We start from the raw sequence: 16,892 nt of genomic DNA, 5'->3' as shown, positions 1-16,892 counted from the left end.
CTTGTTTGATAGATTTCGTTGAGTAGATTTCAAAAATATAAAATTTATTAAAAAAATACGTGAAAAACAAGTTATTAGTATTTAAAATTTTATAACAAAAAAATCAAATAAGAGGGAGAGTGCTGGGAGGGAGAGAGAGAGAGAGAGAGAGAGAGAGAGAGAGAGAGAGGGTCAAAGGGGAAAGGAGGGGAGTGTCAAGGGGGGGCCTGACACCGGGGGCCGATTAGTAGTTTACATTTTTATTTTTATTTTCTTACACCAAATTAAAGTGCTCATTGAGTAGATTTTCCGCATATGGGACAAACAATTACACGTTCAGCGAATCCGAGGTTGCATGACCACCTCGCTAAGCGAGACGCTTAGGTTCTCACATACGGAGAGCTAGTACGAATAAGGCAATGACAATCTCTGTTCACTGCATCAATGCATACGAGTATAGTGCAGCAACGCAGGGACACAGAAATTCTGATAAGAGAAAAAGCTTCACAGTTCCTTAACTTTATGACTTTGTTCAAAGCATATTAAATCGAATCGATGGGTGGTGCAGCTACCCCCAAAATATCGCTTCCACACACAATTGAAGTGTGAAGAAGCTTCACACTTCCTTCAATTGTGCTCGGAAGGGATATTTTGGTTCGTGTTGGTGATGGTAGGTTGAGGAATCCATAAGTGAATTTACTTGTTTTACACGATTTTGCATTGTTTTAAGTTAAACATTCATAATTTTTGGTATTAGGCAATATTCTCACTCTCGTGGCTAGGACAATAGTACTATCTAACATGCAAAGAGGAGTGATTTTTGTACGAATTTACTTTTTTTCCTTCCGCATTTAATCGAGTGCAGAGATTTAGTGGCTCGTATCGTTGAACTGGGAGCAGAAAATGTGTTCTGCAAAACTTTACTCGGTTAAGAAGCTCGAAGTAGATTTTGTTCTTGACATGTACGAAAGAGAGACTAGGATATTAGCTGTATACAGTATACTATATCAGCATCACTATGGCAAAATGTACACACGTCACGGGGTTGATATAGCATAGGAAACATTCGCTAGCACTCATTTCATAGCTGTATAAATAAATAGCACATTCATCATTAACTTGATATACATACCTTTTCGACAAGATATTTCTTACAGTATTTTGCAATATGTTGTGAGCTGGGAGTGACAAATTTGCATAATCCATCAAACTTTCGTCATTCTAGAAGAAAATATTCACCCTAGTAATCTGACTCTTCAACATCCAAAAATTAAACAAAACACCAGTGCCCACTGATGTAAACCATAACAACTCCTTTAAACCAACTACTAGAAACAAAATCAGCACATGAAATTCAAGGTTTAGATGTTCACAGCACATAAACCAAGCAAAAGAAAAAATCCAGAAGTAAACATAGTAGCCACCCTTGAGATCATTGCCGACATCATAAGGAATAGGAGTTAACATAACAGTCTCCAAGGTTGCACCCTCCGCCATAAAACCAGGTTTAGGTCCCTCGTGGCAAAACACATGACCTTAAAATTGGTAAGAAAGGTGTTTCATAACGTGAAGAAAGTGGAGGAAAAGCCTATCCTGTAGAGCCGGGATACCAACTCCACGAGATGCATTGGGAAAAGGTACTGCATCCTTGCTTCAAGGGTGAGTTGGTTAAACTTCCGGCCCTGTAGAAAATTCCAACAGTAAATATAAGTTCATAAATAAATTAAGGGGTCTGAAACATAGACAAAAACTGAGAAGTTGGGAATTTGAGAGAGAGCGAGTACATCTCTAGAATATCTGGCGATATGACCCGCACAATTTCGCAGGAACCTCACAAGGTCCTCGGGTGTTTCGTTGTATAACTTATTATTGAGACACGACATAAAAGAGGATTGGGGAGGAACAAAGTGCGTCCAGGACCCAGCATTCCAAGGCAGATTAATGCCACTGATAGCAGCACAATATTGACCCAACATGTAGGAAGGTACAAATGAACGCCAATCCTCGAAATTACTCAGAAAAGCCAAATGTCTAGCCTCATCCCAAAGAGAGGGATGGTCATATATCAAATCAGCATTACAGATTCCTCTACAAAAAAAAAAAAAAAATCAAACATAAGATGCTTAAATATACACAGCCCCTAACCAAACCAAGAGTCTGCACTAGCTGCAAAACACGTCAAGGAGCTCACAGAAAACGTTAGCATTAGCAACAGTATCTTATCTTACTCCCCCTTTTTGTCACAGAAGAACAAAGGAAATCATAAGAAGAAACCATAAGAGTACTTAACCAGTAGCGGTATCAAGAGCATTGCAGAAACCATAACATAAATAGAAATGCACAGCGAGAAACATAAGTGCAACAACCCATATTTGTACCCATCAACTATATTGGCAGCACTAGGTATTACTATCAATAAGCATTACTAGATTAAGATGCATCATGAACCATAAATCCAAAAGACCAACTCATAACTAACCCACCTCCAATTTAGCAACTCAGCTCTCCCGGAATCATCATCCCTTCATAAAGAAATTGGATAATTTCAGCAAAAGATCGAAAATCTGCAGCAATGTTAGAATCATCCTTGATTTGGGCAATAACATTGAAAAGTTGGGCGTTCCGTGAACAACAACGATGTTGTTAAAGTTAAAACCACCCAAAGCAATGTTTCTTTCCTCGTGAATGTACTTTAAACATTCCATTAACTTCCTGCAAATTCAGAAAATTGAGTTTCTGAGATATCAAATTAATTACAAAACAAATAATAACATTGAGAAAAGGAAACCACCTCAGCAGATCTCTAACTGCAGGTTTAACCATAAGTAGGGTGGACCTCCGAAGAAACTAGTGAACGCAAAACCTTGCGACCGGTTGAGCAAAATACGATAGGCAGGTAATGTCTGTGAAAACCTCTCAAATACAATCATGTATATCTCAGTTCAAGAATCTCCTCTACAAAACGACCTCAATATGCAAGGGTGTGTATAGTGTGTGCAAAAGTACCACGCTCTATCGAACACGTCACGATCCCTATAATAATGCACAAAGATGAGAATATTTCCCGGAACCAAATGGCCGACATCGACATCAAATTCGTCACAACATACCGACTCAAGATGGAATTACAATCCATCTATACAAAAGAAAAAATCAATTGTTAGGGCTCACGGCTCTTTAAAGAAAGAACCCTTGACTACAAAATATACAGCACATAAGACGTTGTGCGGTATTATAGAGATCGTGATGTGTTCGATAGAGCGTTGTACTTTTGTACACACTATACACACCCCAGCATATTGAGGTCGTTTTGCGAAGGAGAATCTTGGACTGAGCTATACACGATTGTATTTGAGAGGTTTTCACAGACATTACCTGCCTATCGTATTTTGCTCAACCGGTCGCAAGGTTTTGCATTCACTAGTTTCTTCAAGGGTCCACCCCTACTTATGGTTAACCTGCAGTTAGAGATCTGCTGAGGTGGTTTCCTTTTCTCAATGTTATTATTTGTTTTGTAATTAATTTGACATCTCTGAAGCTCAATTTTCTGAATTTGCAAGAAGTTAATAGAATGTTTGAAGTACATTCACGAGAAAAAAAACATTGCTTTGGGTGGTTCTAACTTTAAGAACATCGTTGTTGTTCACGAAACGCCCAAACTTTTCAATGTTAATGCCCAAATCAAGGATGATCCTAACATTGCTGCAGATTTTCAATCTTTCGCTGAAATTATCCAATTTCTTTATGAAGGGATGATGATTCCGGGAGAGCTGAGAGCCTTAGAGGCTGAGTTGCTAAATTGGAGGTGGGTTAGTTATGAGTTGGTCCTTTGGATTTATGGTTCATGATGCATCTTAATCTAGTAATGCTTATTGATAGTAATGCCTAGTGCTGCCAATATAGTTCATGGGTACAAATATGGGTTGTTGCACTTGTGTTTCTGGCTATGCATTTCTGTTTATGTTATGGTTTTTGTAATGCTCTTGCTAGCGCTACTGCTACTGGTTAAGTCTCCTTATGGCTTCTTATGATTTCCTTTGTTCTTCCGTGACAAAAAGGGGAGTAAGATAAGATACTGTTGCCAATGCTAACGTTTTCTGTGAGCTCCTAGACGAGTTTTGCAGCTAGTGCAAGCTCTTGGTTTGGTTAGGGGCTGTGTATCTTTAAGCGTCTTATGTTTTGAAATTTTTTTTTTGTAGTGGAATCTGTAATGCTTGAATATTTCCCGGAACCAAATGGCCAACATCGACATCAAATTCGCTCCCAGTCACAATATACCGGCTCAAGATGGAATTACAATCCATCTATACAAAAGAAAAAATCAATTGTTAGGACTCGTGGCTCTTTAAAGAAAGAACCCTTGACTACAAAATATAATGCACATAATGGGTTCCTCAGTGTACTTCACATTGTATTTTTCCATACAAAATAATCCGCAAGAATTTCGAGGTACAACCTACAATAAATCAATGGACAGTAGAAAGAGACATCATGCAAGTAATAAGTCAGGTTTTCTTTTTTTTTGAACAAAGATCGAAGAAACTAGTCAAGTTTCCAACCTCGAAACCTAATTTAATGACAATTTGTCAAATCTCCAAAAGTTGCTCAAAGAAGGCCACATTAGACGCTCCCAACCTCGAAACATAATCTCTCTGGACATAATCTCTCTGGACATGTGCATATGTAATGGGATTTCAACAGCATAGTTACAGTGAGCACTAGGGGCAAACAAAACTAATTAACACTACTTCCTTTCCCCATCCAATCCTTCAAATTCCTGGGTATCTTACATTGTTTTGTATAAAGTACTTATCCTTATAATAAACATGCCAGTACAACTCAACAGATATCCCGAAATGCAAAGCAGAAGTGTAAACCAGCAGTCTTATTATGAAAACCAATCTCTGAAATTTGGACAATTCCAAGATTGCTTATCATGCATCCACTAGTGCCCAAGAAGTTACAAAAGACAGGGACATTCATTTCCTGCTGCTTGTTCCTTTGTTAAACTACATGGGGTGCAATCTTAGCACATGTTTAAGATGGGCAAATTATACTTGTCTTCCAACTTTGTCCCACACTGTTTTCAAAATTTTGTATCTTCAGGGCTTTGGAAATTAAGGAACTGCTTTACAGGAATATATATTTGAAAGGGAAAAACGATGGGTGGCTGCATGATGAAAGATGCATCCAAACCAGTATGGAGTTATTTGGCCATCCAAGTAAGATAACGTAAAGCGCCATTTCCAAGGAGAGAAGCCACATCAGTAGGCAAAACAAACTCAATAAAAATAGTTTTCTTCATGACATCTTTGAACGAACAAAATAAATCATTTTCAAGCATTAGTTGACATACCTTCACACAAGCAGCAGCCTCTGTTGAAACTTCACTACTAACAGGGGGAGAGCTTCCAACTCATAATCTAAATCACTATTGTCGTCCTGGAAGGCAAAGCAAAATTACTTGGAGAAACAACAATGATTTCACTAAAGTGTTCAAAGTCCTCAATTTGAATGCTTCCAAAATTCCAAATCTCCACGCTATGATCATGCTCTACTTTTTCCACTCACTTGATTGAACCTTGGCTCAATTAAAACAGGTGCAAATGTACAACTTCTCGTAGGAAATGAACAGCAATTTGGTTAAGTACTTAGGTGGAAAAAATTTCCAGGAAAACAAACAAGGGGGGAACTCCTCGCAATTACAACAATTACCCACTTGATTTTTACAAGAACCCAGGTGGAAAAAGAACCCCAAGAAAAGGAAAACAAAACGAATGAAATAGACCTCTTTTTTTTTCCTTTCCTTTCTTTCACTATGATATGAAAGCCTTGTTTCTTCCCCCACAGAAATTTCTGGCAATGTTTAGAACAACAAATACGAATAAACTACGGAGGCGATGAGAGGGGGGGCTTTTATTACCATACGCAGAAGGTTAATTACTTGATGAATGAAGACCTCAACCCAACTCTCCACTATGTACACCAAAAATACACATCTCTGTGGGGTCGAAACGTGAGTATGGTTTGAGTTTAACTAAGGAGTGAAAGAGAGTTTAGGGTAATTTTTATCCAAATTTGAGCTTCATTCAAGATTTGAGTTAGGAGGGGTGATACCCGTCTGGTTCGGTCCGGTTTTGGACTCTCTTTTTTTTGGTACCGACCCGGTTATCCGGATGGGAAGATTTGTAATATGTTCCGCTAAAGATTTTTTAAAAATAAGTATTTATTTGCAATTTTGAAGCTTAAAAATCTATAGACTTACTGAATATATTTTTTGTGCAATATGGATTGTGGATTTTATTTGATAGGTCTTCTGAACAGTTGAAAAAAATGCAAAAAATTAGTTTCGTAAATACTACATTATTGTTAAGTTTGAAAATTGCAAATAAATACTTATTTTTTAAACCCCATGACCAAGAATCACTCGAAAAGGAAGAATAAGGGGACAAAAAATTAACAAGATCAAATTAGTAATGGAATTATACTTTGAAAAATTAAGAGTGCCAGATCAAACCTCATGACCAAGGATTTTTTGAAAAGGAAGAATAAGGGGTAAAAAAATTAACAAAATCAAATTTGTAATAGAATTATACTTGGAAAAATCACCAAGGATCTTCCGAAAAGGAAGAATTAAGGGGGGGGGGGGGGGGGGGGGGGGGGGAAATTAAACAAAATCAAATTTGTAATGGAATTATACTAGGAAAAATTAAGAGTGCCAGATCAAAGCTCATGACCAAGGATCTTTCGAAAATGAAGAATTAAGGGGGAAAAAATTAAACAAAATCAAATTTGTAATGGAATATACTAGGAAAAATTAAGAGTGCCAAATCAAACCTCATGACCAAGGATCTGTCCACCAAAGTATCTCATAACTATTAGCATCAAGGAAATCATCTACGAAAAAAACCACTACGCTTTCTGGACTATACGAGTCCAATGAAATAATTGAATTCTCAAGCCCAGATCGGCAAGAATTCAACGAATTCATTGGATTCGTAAAGCCTACTAAACAAGCACGTACATAGGAAGAGCAGGAGCAAGAGAAGGGGGAGAGAGATAGAGAGAGATGGCAAACCCTAAAAGGACGAGGGAGCCTCTTGTGTACTAGTTCTAGATTTTTAGATTTAAGGGCATGCTTGGATGCAGGTAAAAAAGCGAAGGTAAAAAATATGAAGGAGGAATAAGATAGAAGGGGTATTAATTTTGATGGGTTGGCCCATATCAATTTGATTTGATGTTTATGGAGAGAGGATAAAATAGTATGTGATTTGGATGTGATATTAAATAGGGGGATAAAATTTGACTTTGTTTGGATAGTTTATAGAATGGAGGGATAAGAATGGGTGGATAATGGAAAAAACTGTCAAATGACTATTTTGCCCATGTGCAATGTTAAATTTGATTATGTATTATAATAAATATATAAATTCAAAAATCAATATATTTAATCAATTTTGGACAATTGAAAGTATAAAAAAATAATTAATTAAAAAATGTCTATTCTCAAAAAAATTCTATTAAAAAACATTTTTTTAATTAACGGCTTGTATTTCTCATTTTTTTTTTATAAAATCAATTCATTTAATCTATAAAATGTTTATCTAGAAAATGTTCATTGAGGGAGATGCAATTATAATTGTTTGGAAAAATGAAAACAATTTTTTTTTTGGAAAGTGATTTTTTTAGGAATTTGATTTGATGATTGTATTAGAATGAATTTTCATTATGTTGTTAAAGATCCTAATGTTAATCTAATTAGCTTTTGGAGATAAAATGTTAGTTTCAACTTGACTGTTATAAGGCATATTTATATAGACTTGATATAGATATTGATTGGGCTTGTTTTTTGGTTTTGCTAGTTTAGTGGGCCTCTTTTGAATATTGGGCCTAATAATATTCAAGAATCTTCGGCCATTTTTTGGCAAGCTGCATTCTCTGCATCCGGATGGAGTAGCGGTTGAAATATAGATCAACCGGCCGGTTGACCGGGCCTTGATCCCGTGGCTGCCGCTTGAAAAACAGAGTGCTCTGTTTTCGTCTCTCTCTCTCTCCTCTCTAAACATGGGTCCATATTTCACCTCATCATTTTTCATAATTCTTTTTATATGAATTTTATTCTCACACCTATATTGATTATTTGCCTCACTCAATTTGTAAGTTGCAAGCATGATTTGAAAGTTGCATTCTTCTTCAAATTGAAGCCATCGCCACCAAAACCCTCTCTTCCACATACAAAAAAATGGGCGGCAACAGTAAAACGAGGAGGCCTGACGATGGAGAAAGGGGATAACGAGGGGTATTTTCGTCCACAAAACAACCCTCTACAGCAGGATTATTTTTGGGGACCTCAAGAGGAGCCCAAAACTAAGACCGAACAAACCCCAGGACTGGCGAAAACGAAGAGGGGGTAAGAAATAATAGGGGACAAAACTGGGATGCCAAACGGGAGAAAACGGGTGGGCCTCTCTCCATATACCCCTCTTATTTTTCCCCTCCTCTTTTCACTCCATCCAAGCAGGCCCTAAAGGGTTGTTTGTTTGGAGGAAGAATATGAGGCCTCAATGGGAGTAATAATTGATTTAATGAGTTATTCGTCCCAAACAAACCCTAAAAGGGAGTACGAAACGTATCCAACAACTAGTCCACCTCGGTAGCTGGACTCTGTCGATTGAAGTAGATTGCAAGTTGATCACCAGTTCGGTCAAAAATATAAGGCGTTCAACAACGGTAAATATCTCATAAACCGCAAATCAAAACATGAAAGGTGAGTATCATTTTTAAATCCCAGAATGTAATCGAAAATTAAGAAAATGATAACTATTAGGAGAATATGTACTCTGTCCATCATTCTCATAAAGAAAACCCTAATTTGAGATTTGGGGGTTTTCCAAAACATGAACAAAATGGAGAAGATTACAACTACAAGGAGACATAGTACATTTCTTAAAGGGTGAAGTGACCAGGAGTTCACCTTGAGAGAGAGAGCAAGAGACAGAGAGGGTGGCTTCGGTGGTGGCGTCTGTGTTGCTTTGGCAGGCGACGATGGCGATGGTGACGTCGTACCGGCGTCGGTGGCTTCGAGATCGGCATCGGAGGCGGTGGTGGTGGTGATACAGAGAGTCGAGCTTAGAGTCGGGTAGTGAGAGACTGGAACTGGTCGTTGGTTTGGTTTGGTTTGGTTTGGGGGTTAGGAGAGAGAAAAGATAGCTGGTTTCTCGACGAAGATTGGAACTGGCCGCTGATACGTTTCACCCCATTGTCGATTTTACCACGTGTCACAAAACTGTTCCACCGAGTATGCATAGTTCACGGGCTCTGATTGCGCCACGTCTGTCCAAGAAAATTAAGTAGTGTACGCTCCTCCCTAATTTAAAATCTGTTTGTTAATTTTCCGGAGCAGTTCAAATTTCAAGTCAAAAAACAAATATTCCCACGTTTTTATTCCGCTCCGAAATACTAATTATAGTACCATGGTAAACTTCTTTCGTCCCATTTTCTTTTCATTTTTTGTTACTCGAGTTGTTCTTTACATATGTCCTAATTTATAACGGTTTTTAAAACTTTGTATTATATACCTAATCGAAAACTATCAAACAAGATCCATATTGCATATTTTTAAAGATTCATATTACTGGTGTTGTAGGTGGATTTCTATGGAGTGTTTTCGGTAGTGAAAAATTTGTAGATTTTATTTGCGGTTGAGAAGTTGTTAGGTGTTTCCGGTAATGAAATAAATTATTAAGAAATGTCAAGTTATTTTCAGTAGTGAATAAGTTGTTGATGGTTTGTGAGTAGAGTTAATATAGTAAAAACAGTTTCTGTCGACCAATTTTTTGTTAGTGGAAACGAAATGCAAAAATGCGTTAATTTTTTTTATGGTTTTTGTTAGTGGAAACACTCAAACACCCAATGAAAACTTCTGCACGATATTTCTTCCCATATATATTTGAAACTGTAATTAGAAAGTTGTCTTCTGTCATCTCACTTATAAAATGAGCACCACAAATGAAAACTAATAAAATGAGCACAATAAATGAAAACTTTTACGATGAGCACCTATTTTCCATATGATAGATTTGAAACAGTAATTAGAAATTTGCCTTCTGTCACTTCTAAAATGAGCCAATATTTTCATTTTGTGTTTTGTCATCAATTCTAGAAAGAGCTCCATATTTCCATTTTAAAAATAAATAAATTACACAGGCATCCTACCTATTAGACTTATTTACGGTGGATTTGGCTTTATATTTCCATTTTAAACATAAATACATTACACAAGCATCTTACCTATTAGACTTATTTAGGGTGGATTTGGCTTTATAAGTGGAATATTAACTTATTTTTTTTATCTTTATTTAAAAAATCGCATTTGTTAGTTTTTCGTCAAATTTTTGTGACTTATTGATTCGTCTCTCCGAGAGAAATCGGAAAAGTATAAAATTTTGATCGAAACTTACAATTTTTTTTAAAGAGACAAAAAAAGTGAAAAAAAAAAGTTATCTTTTTAACTTATTTTTGTCTTTATTCACTTGTTCTACTATTCGGACCAATTGTTCTCCAATGGTACTAAGGTGGAGATTGGTATAATTATTTTGCTTATGCAGTTTACTATTCATATCTGCATTTGTAGGTTTAATAAACGCTACTGTTTCAAGAGAAGGTTCAGATTCTGAACTTCCTTCTAAAGATAAAGGAATAGTAGGAGGATGAACTACCCTTATTATAGTTACATTCATAGAACTTTTCCAATTTCTATGATAATCTTGTATAACATTTATGGATTTATCAAACTCAGTGAAATATTTTCTATAAAACCATTGGGTAAAAGGTATTATTTTCTTGGAATACTCAAGCCACTCGTAGAATTCCCTTTTAAAGTTTTGTAATTTGTTCTCATTATATTTTGAGAAATACCATTCCCTAAATTCTTTATATTTAGGTTGGTAAAATTCCTGATTTATTTCTTTTCTAATCTCGGGTCCTATTATTGTCATTAATAGAAAAATTCACTTCACCGGCAGTAGGTGATTCTACTGTTTGAGAAACATTATAAACTCCATGAGGAATTTGATTTTGGGATATTCTTATTCCAGCTAAGTTAATATCCTCCATTGGGCCTAGATTCCTAAATTCTGGGATTTCTGAGGTTGAGTGCTTACTAGTAGGTGGAACACTCACCCTATAAGGTATTTGGGTAGTAGAAAAACTTCTTGAACTACTACTCCTAAGGAATCTTTCTGAACTTCTGAAATTAACAGAGACAGTTCCCTCATTACCTTGAACTATTTGTTCAATTTGATTGATTATTGGTCTGGGAGGGACAGCATTAGTGATTGTCCAATTTTCAGAAAAAGTAATTTTCTCCCAATTAATTAATCTATTGGTTGCAATATTAGAGGTCAACATATTAGTCTCTACTAAGACAGTTTGGTCTGGGGGTCCTATTTGACGAACCCTTGGATTAAGAGTGTTCATTACTTTATAGTAAATTCTATAAACTACGGCTATTACCTCAGATCCTGATAAATAGTCATATCCTCTAGTCTGAATTCTACAGTTTAGGACTTCACCAATATTCCTATCTGTTAAAGATATCGTAAGATTAGGGTAGGTATTAAAGTAAGCAGGACCATGGCATAAACTGGTTTCTATAGCCCCCATTATTGAGGATCTCCAATTATTACACCTTCCATCTCTTAAGGTTACTCAAAGACAAGTATCCATACCTAGCAGAGTTAGTGGTTTAAGGGCAATTTGCACCAAACCAATATGGATATAATTATAATCTCGCATATGAGCAAGAAGATCATTTCTTTCCATAAGATTAATTATCTTATCATTGAGTTCTATGCTCTCAGATTTTTCCTTGGTTTTTATTGCCAAGGTACTCCTAAATTCAAATGTACCACGTCCATAAATTGTTGATGGACGTACTGGAGGGATTATCCAGTGGTTTAGTTGTTCTTGCACATTGGCATATTCCACTAATTCGGAATTTTTTATTCTATCATTATCGGATCTAAATAATCTTCTCATTTTGAGATGATTGTGTTAGTGCACTTATAAATTATTTTTCTCATGATTTTGCCTTTTTTTTTAAATGGAAGATAACATTATAAATAGCACGTCTGTCAACGGTTTACCGGAGCAAGGCCAAATTACCCTAACCAGGTCCTCATGGCCGGACAAATCCGAACGCGACTTGGGTGACGTACCACTACCTATAATGTTCTCTTACATTTAAGGCTCCATCATGCTAAAATAATTCATATTTGCACTAACTGCTAAGTTATGCCATTACTTGGCTCTGATACCAACAAATACAGAGGATCAAATAACAGAAAATTGACTTTATTATTTAGAGGGCCGAAGCCAATATTACAACTTTTCGGCCCAATATTACAACTGAAAGGAGGAGAAGAGTATAGCGGAAGAGAGAATGGGAGAGCTTAGGATTTTAGAGAGAGAGGGTAATCCTGCAAAACCTACCTGTATACAAACAGACTACAACTATTTATAGACTCAAAAAGCAAAATAAATGAAACTCAAATGAAATACAAATTGCACTCAAATTAAAATGAAGATTCCTGCTGGGTACACCTGGGGCCCCATCGTCACATTAGTCTTCACTGAAAGGAAAGTGTCATTATTACGACTCCCTGATTGAGTCCTTTGCCATCGACAGTTGGTTTGGCAGTATTATGAATTATTGGTGTTTTTCTTTTCCCTTTTTGGAAGAGGACAGCCTTTCAGTCATAACTTCTGTCATGTTGTCCCAAAAGTCTCCCAAAGTAGGAGTGTTTTCTTCGTCTTCATAGGGGTTTTGAGATTCCCCTGCCAGACAAGTAAAAGGATTATTATCTTCTTCATTGCTTTTTGCTGACGCCATTGACTCATCATCAGCTTCTTGGTGAACAAATTGGAGAAATTGCTCCTTCATAAAATCCATGGTCTTTATTACCACTTCATCATCTGTTAAAGAAGGATTTTTCGCCCTGATTTGAGCTGAAATTTCCAAAAATGGATTTTTGATGGACAACTTTTCCTTCTGTTTCAATTGTTGCCTTAAATCCTGGTTTTTGGCTTTGACATCGTTGATAGTCTTCTGCATATCTGTGCCTTTCCACCATCTGTATTGGAAAGTTCATTGGAGAATTGGTAGTCCCAATTGATTTGTGCCAATTTGGAGATCCCATTTCCAAATCCAAGGGATACCAAAAGTTGTCATAGTTTCAAGAAAAAGTTTTCTTTCTGGGATAATCCCCCTCAATTGGGAGTAATATTTGTAGAAGGGCTCTATTTCCTCCTGAATTTCACTTGGCAAATAATCTTGTAAAGGTCCAAATTTATACCACCATTCATAAAACCAATTTGGAAATTCATTTTGTCCAGCCAGCTTTGGACATATTTTTAGAAACCAAGAATGTTTTCTATGCTGGTTTTGGTAGTAGAAGGTTTTTGTCCAAGCCTCAATATAATCCCAGTAATTATATTGAATTTGAACACCATTTTCTGCCTTAATTGACAGAGATTTTGATTTTGATGGGTGAATTCCCCATTTTTGTATTGGAATGACCATCTTAATTACGGCCTTACTGTAGCTAATTGGACTCTTCTGACCAATTTTGCTATCATAAGTGTGGTTAAATTCCACTGACCCAGATTCTGTGAGTATTGCTTCATATATGTATCTGAATTTTCCTTCAAGAATTGGATAACCCATTGTATCCAAATATTGGGACTTAATTTCCCAAGGATCATTTCTCCATTGTTCATCTTTTGATTCCAAGATCATAACCGTCTCGGTGGTCTTCAATGATTTGAAGATATCTTCATTCTGTATCACTTCCTTCATTGAAAGAGATGAAGATGATGAAGTAGCAGCATCCTGTAGTGATGAGAATTGTAGTTTGTTAGCCTTTAAGTAGGCTTCAATATCAGCATGGGTGACCCTTGATTGACCCCTACCATGAGGACTATTTCCTCGACCACGTCCTCGATCTGGTGGTCTATTCATCTGCAAAGTTATGCACGAGATAAAGCATTCAGTCTATTCTGAATTTGTTGTATTCTTTTATTCCAACTGTTATTGACTATCAAATCTTCTTCCTCATCATCGGAATAGCCATATTCCTCATAGAATTGGCCAATGGCTTTCATAGCATTAATCCATCTTTTCAAGTAAAATCTTGTTGGGAGATATCTCCTGAAATATTGCTCCTTATTAGCCATGATATGTCTGTCCATGGCTTTCCTGAATTTCTTGTCCTTTTCAATAATAAATTTTAGCCTAGATTGGCCTATGGAAGGGCAAGCCGTCTTAACAAAGGATTCTGTTGTTGAATTTTCTTGTGCCATTTGCAGTAGTACTTGATTTAACCCTGTAAAAATTCACGAGTGAAAATCAGGAAGAGAGTTATTTTCTCCTTTTATATATTCTATATCAAAATCAAATGCAGACAATTCCGACTGCCACCTAGCAAAAATTTGCTTTCAAGCAAGGTTTTTAATATCTTGTTTTAAAATTTGCTTTGCTGGACTGCAGTCTACTTTTAACAGGAAATGTTGATTCAACAAATCATCTTGAAATTTATTTATACATTTAATAATAGAAATAATTTCTTTCTTTATCGTGCTATAATTAACCTGAGCATTCTTAAAAAGTCCAGAAGTGAATATGACTAGTTCTTCCTTAGAAGTATTAGGGTTATATTGTTTCAAAATGCCACCATAACCAATATTGAGGCATCTGTCTCCACTATTTTCCTCCATTCTGGATTAGCAATTGCCAAACAAGGTAGTTGTTTTGCTTTTAATTTAATTTTTTGGACAGCTTTGGTATGCTTTTCTGTCCATGGAGGAGGATTCTTCTTAAGCCTTTCGTTCAAAGGTGCAGAATCCTGAGCCAATTCCCCATAATAGTCTCCTATGTAATTAAAACTTCCAAGAAATCTTTGCAATTGAGTTTTTTCTCTTAACTCATTAGGAATTTAGAAGCAAATTCTATGCTTCTATCAATAGGGATGATTTTCCCTGGATGGATATTGTGTCCTAAGAATCTGACATTTGTTTGAAACAATTTCATCTTAGGAGCAGAAATAACAAAACCATTTCTTTTAATAACATCTTTAAAAATTTTAAGATGTTTAATATGCTGATCTATGTTCTGGGAGAATATTAGAACATCATCAATATAGCAAATAGCAAATTCAGCATATGGATAGAAAATATCATTCATAATATTTTGAAATTCTGAATATGCATTCTTCAGACCAAAGGGCATTACATTCCATTCATAATGACCAAATGGGACAGTAAAAGCTGTCTTATATCTATCAGATTCCTTAATCTGAATCTGCCAATATCCTAATTTCAAATCAAATTTGGAGAAGATGACTGCTTTATTCAGCCTATCTAACAGGTCTTTTTTTTATATTAGGAATGGGATATCTTATCCACATCAAAACTTCATTAAGAGGTTTATAATTAATAACCAATCTGGGAACACTTCGTTCCTTCTCAGCATTCTTATTAACATAAAAAGTTGTACAACTCTATGGAGAGTAGCTTTTCCTGATAAGTTGCTTATTTAGTAGACTGTCAATTTCTTCTTGACACATTTTTAAATATTCTTGTTTCATTTGAAAAGGTCTTGCTTTAGTAGGAATTTTCCTTTCATCAAAATACATTTCATAGGGAAGTGAAACAATGTATTTCTTTCTATCCCAAAAAGCATTTGGAATATCACTACAGATCTCTCTATTGAAATCTTTTTGGATTTGAGAAATTTTTTCTTTCAGAATAGGTTTCTGAAGTGTTTCTTCGATTCCCATAATTTGAATTTCTTTTTGAAGAAAATTTATTTGTTTATCTTTATTAGAGATTTTTCTCATAATGTCATTTATTTCTTTGTAAACAGGTAGGGACACGAATTCAAAGAATATTTCATTACCATCGATATGGGCAGTTATTCCAGCAGTACTGGTTTGCGTTGGCATTAACATTGCTAGGAAAGGAGTTCCTACGATCAATTCTTGTTAGAGATTTCTTATACAAAGAAAAGTTGTTTCCAAACAAATTCTTTTATTGCAGATGTAAATATTATTCAATTTATATTTGATCATCATTTTTGACCCACTTGCATTAGTGAGACTTTGAGAGGTTTTCTCAAAATATTGGGTTGGAACTATTCCCTCTTGAATACAATTCATATCCGCTCCACTATCAACTAAAGCAATAATATTGTTGATAGTATATTCCTTTTGTATTACCAAGTTTACCCTTACATGCCATTTTTGGTAGACTATGTTGTTACTAAGATTTAAATAATTAGAATCCTCACTTTTGTCCTGTGCTACCTTTTTCCAAAGAAATAAGCTTTTGATTCATCTCTTGTATTTCTTTAGTAGGTTTATTTTGGAATGATTTTAACAGCATTATTTCTGTTTTCAAAATATTAATCTCACTCTTAAGATCAGGAATTGTAACAGGTTTGTCACTATCAACCTGTTCTAATCTATCTAACACATTTTTTGGACTATAAGTCTCATTGGGAATTTGAGGTCTAGTTTCCTCTTCTTCTTCCTTAGATATGCATGTTTCTATTATTTTTATTTTTAACTGAAGATTATCAATTTGATTATGATATCTAATAACAGAAATCCTATTGGTACCGACGGTACCATAGGGAAAATGCACCGACGGCCACCTGACTGCCGTCTCCGGCCACCAGACAGCCGATCCGAGCCGTCCAAAATTTTTAAAAAATAAAACCGAGTGGGCCCACACGAGAATCAATGGCATCCGAGATGTGTAGGGTACTTGATCCGAGCACCCATTTTTCGTGTATATTTGTATATACGTGTATATACACTAAAAAGGGGTGCTCGGATCAAGTACCCTACACACCT

At 35.9% G+C, this 16,892-nt stretch overlaps 1 long non-coding RNA gene across 1 annotated transcript; it reads right to left on the bottom strand.

Annotated features, from left to right (window-relative positions):
* Nucleotides 1-1,138: 1,138 nt before the first annotated feature.
* LOC131319512 (uncharacterized) lies at nucleotides 1,139-5,993 on the bottom strand. Its single transcript, XR_009197981.1, has 3 exons — nucleotides 5,336-5,993; nucleotides 1,764-2,067; nucleotides 1,139-1,661 (listed from the first exon to the last, which is right to left on the bottom strand). It is a non-coding gene; the product is annotated as an uncharacterized LOC131319512 (long non-coding RNA).
* Nucleotides 5,994-16,892: the final 10,899 nt, after the last annotated feature.

The sequence above is a fragment of the Rhododendron vialii genome, chromosome 3a, assembly GCF_030253575.1.
Source record: "Rhododendron vialii isolate Sample 1 chromosome 3a, ASM3025357v1".
NCBI lineage: Eukaryota > Viridiplantae > Streptophyta > Magnoliopsida > Ericales > Ericaceae > Rhododendron > Rhododendron vialii.
This window is presented reverse-complemented; position numbering and strand designations above follow the sequence as displayed.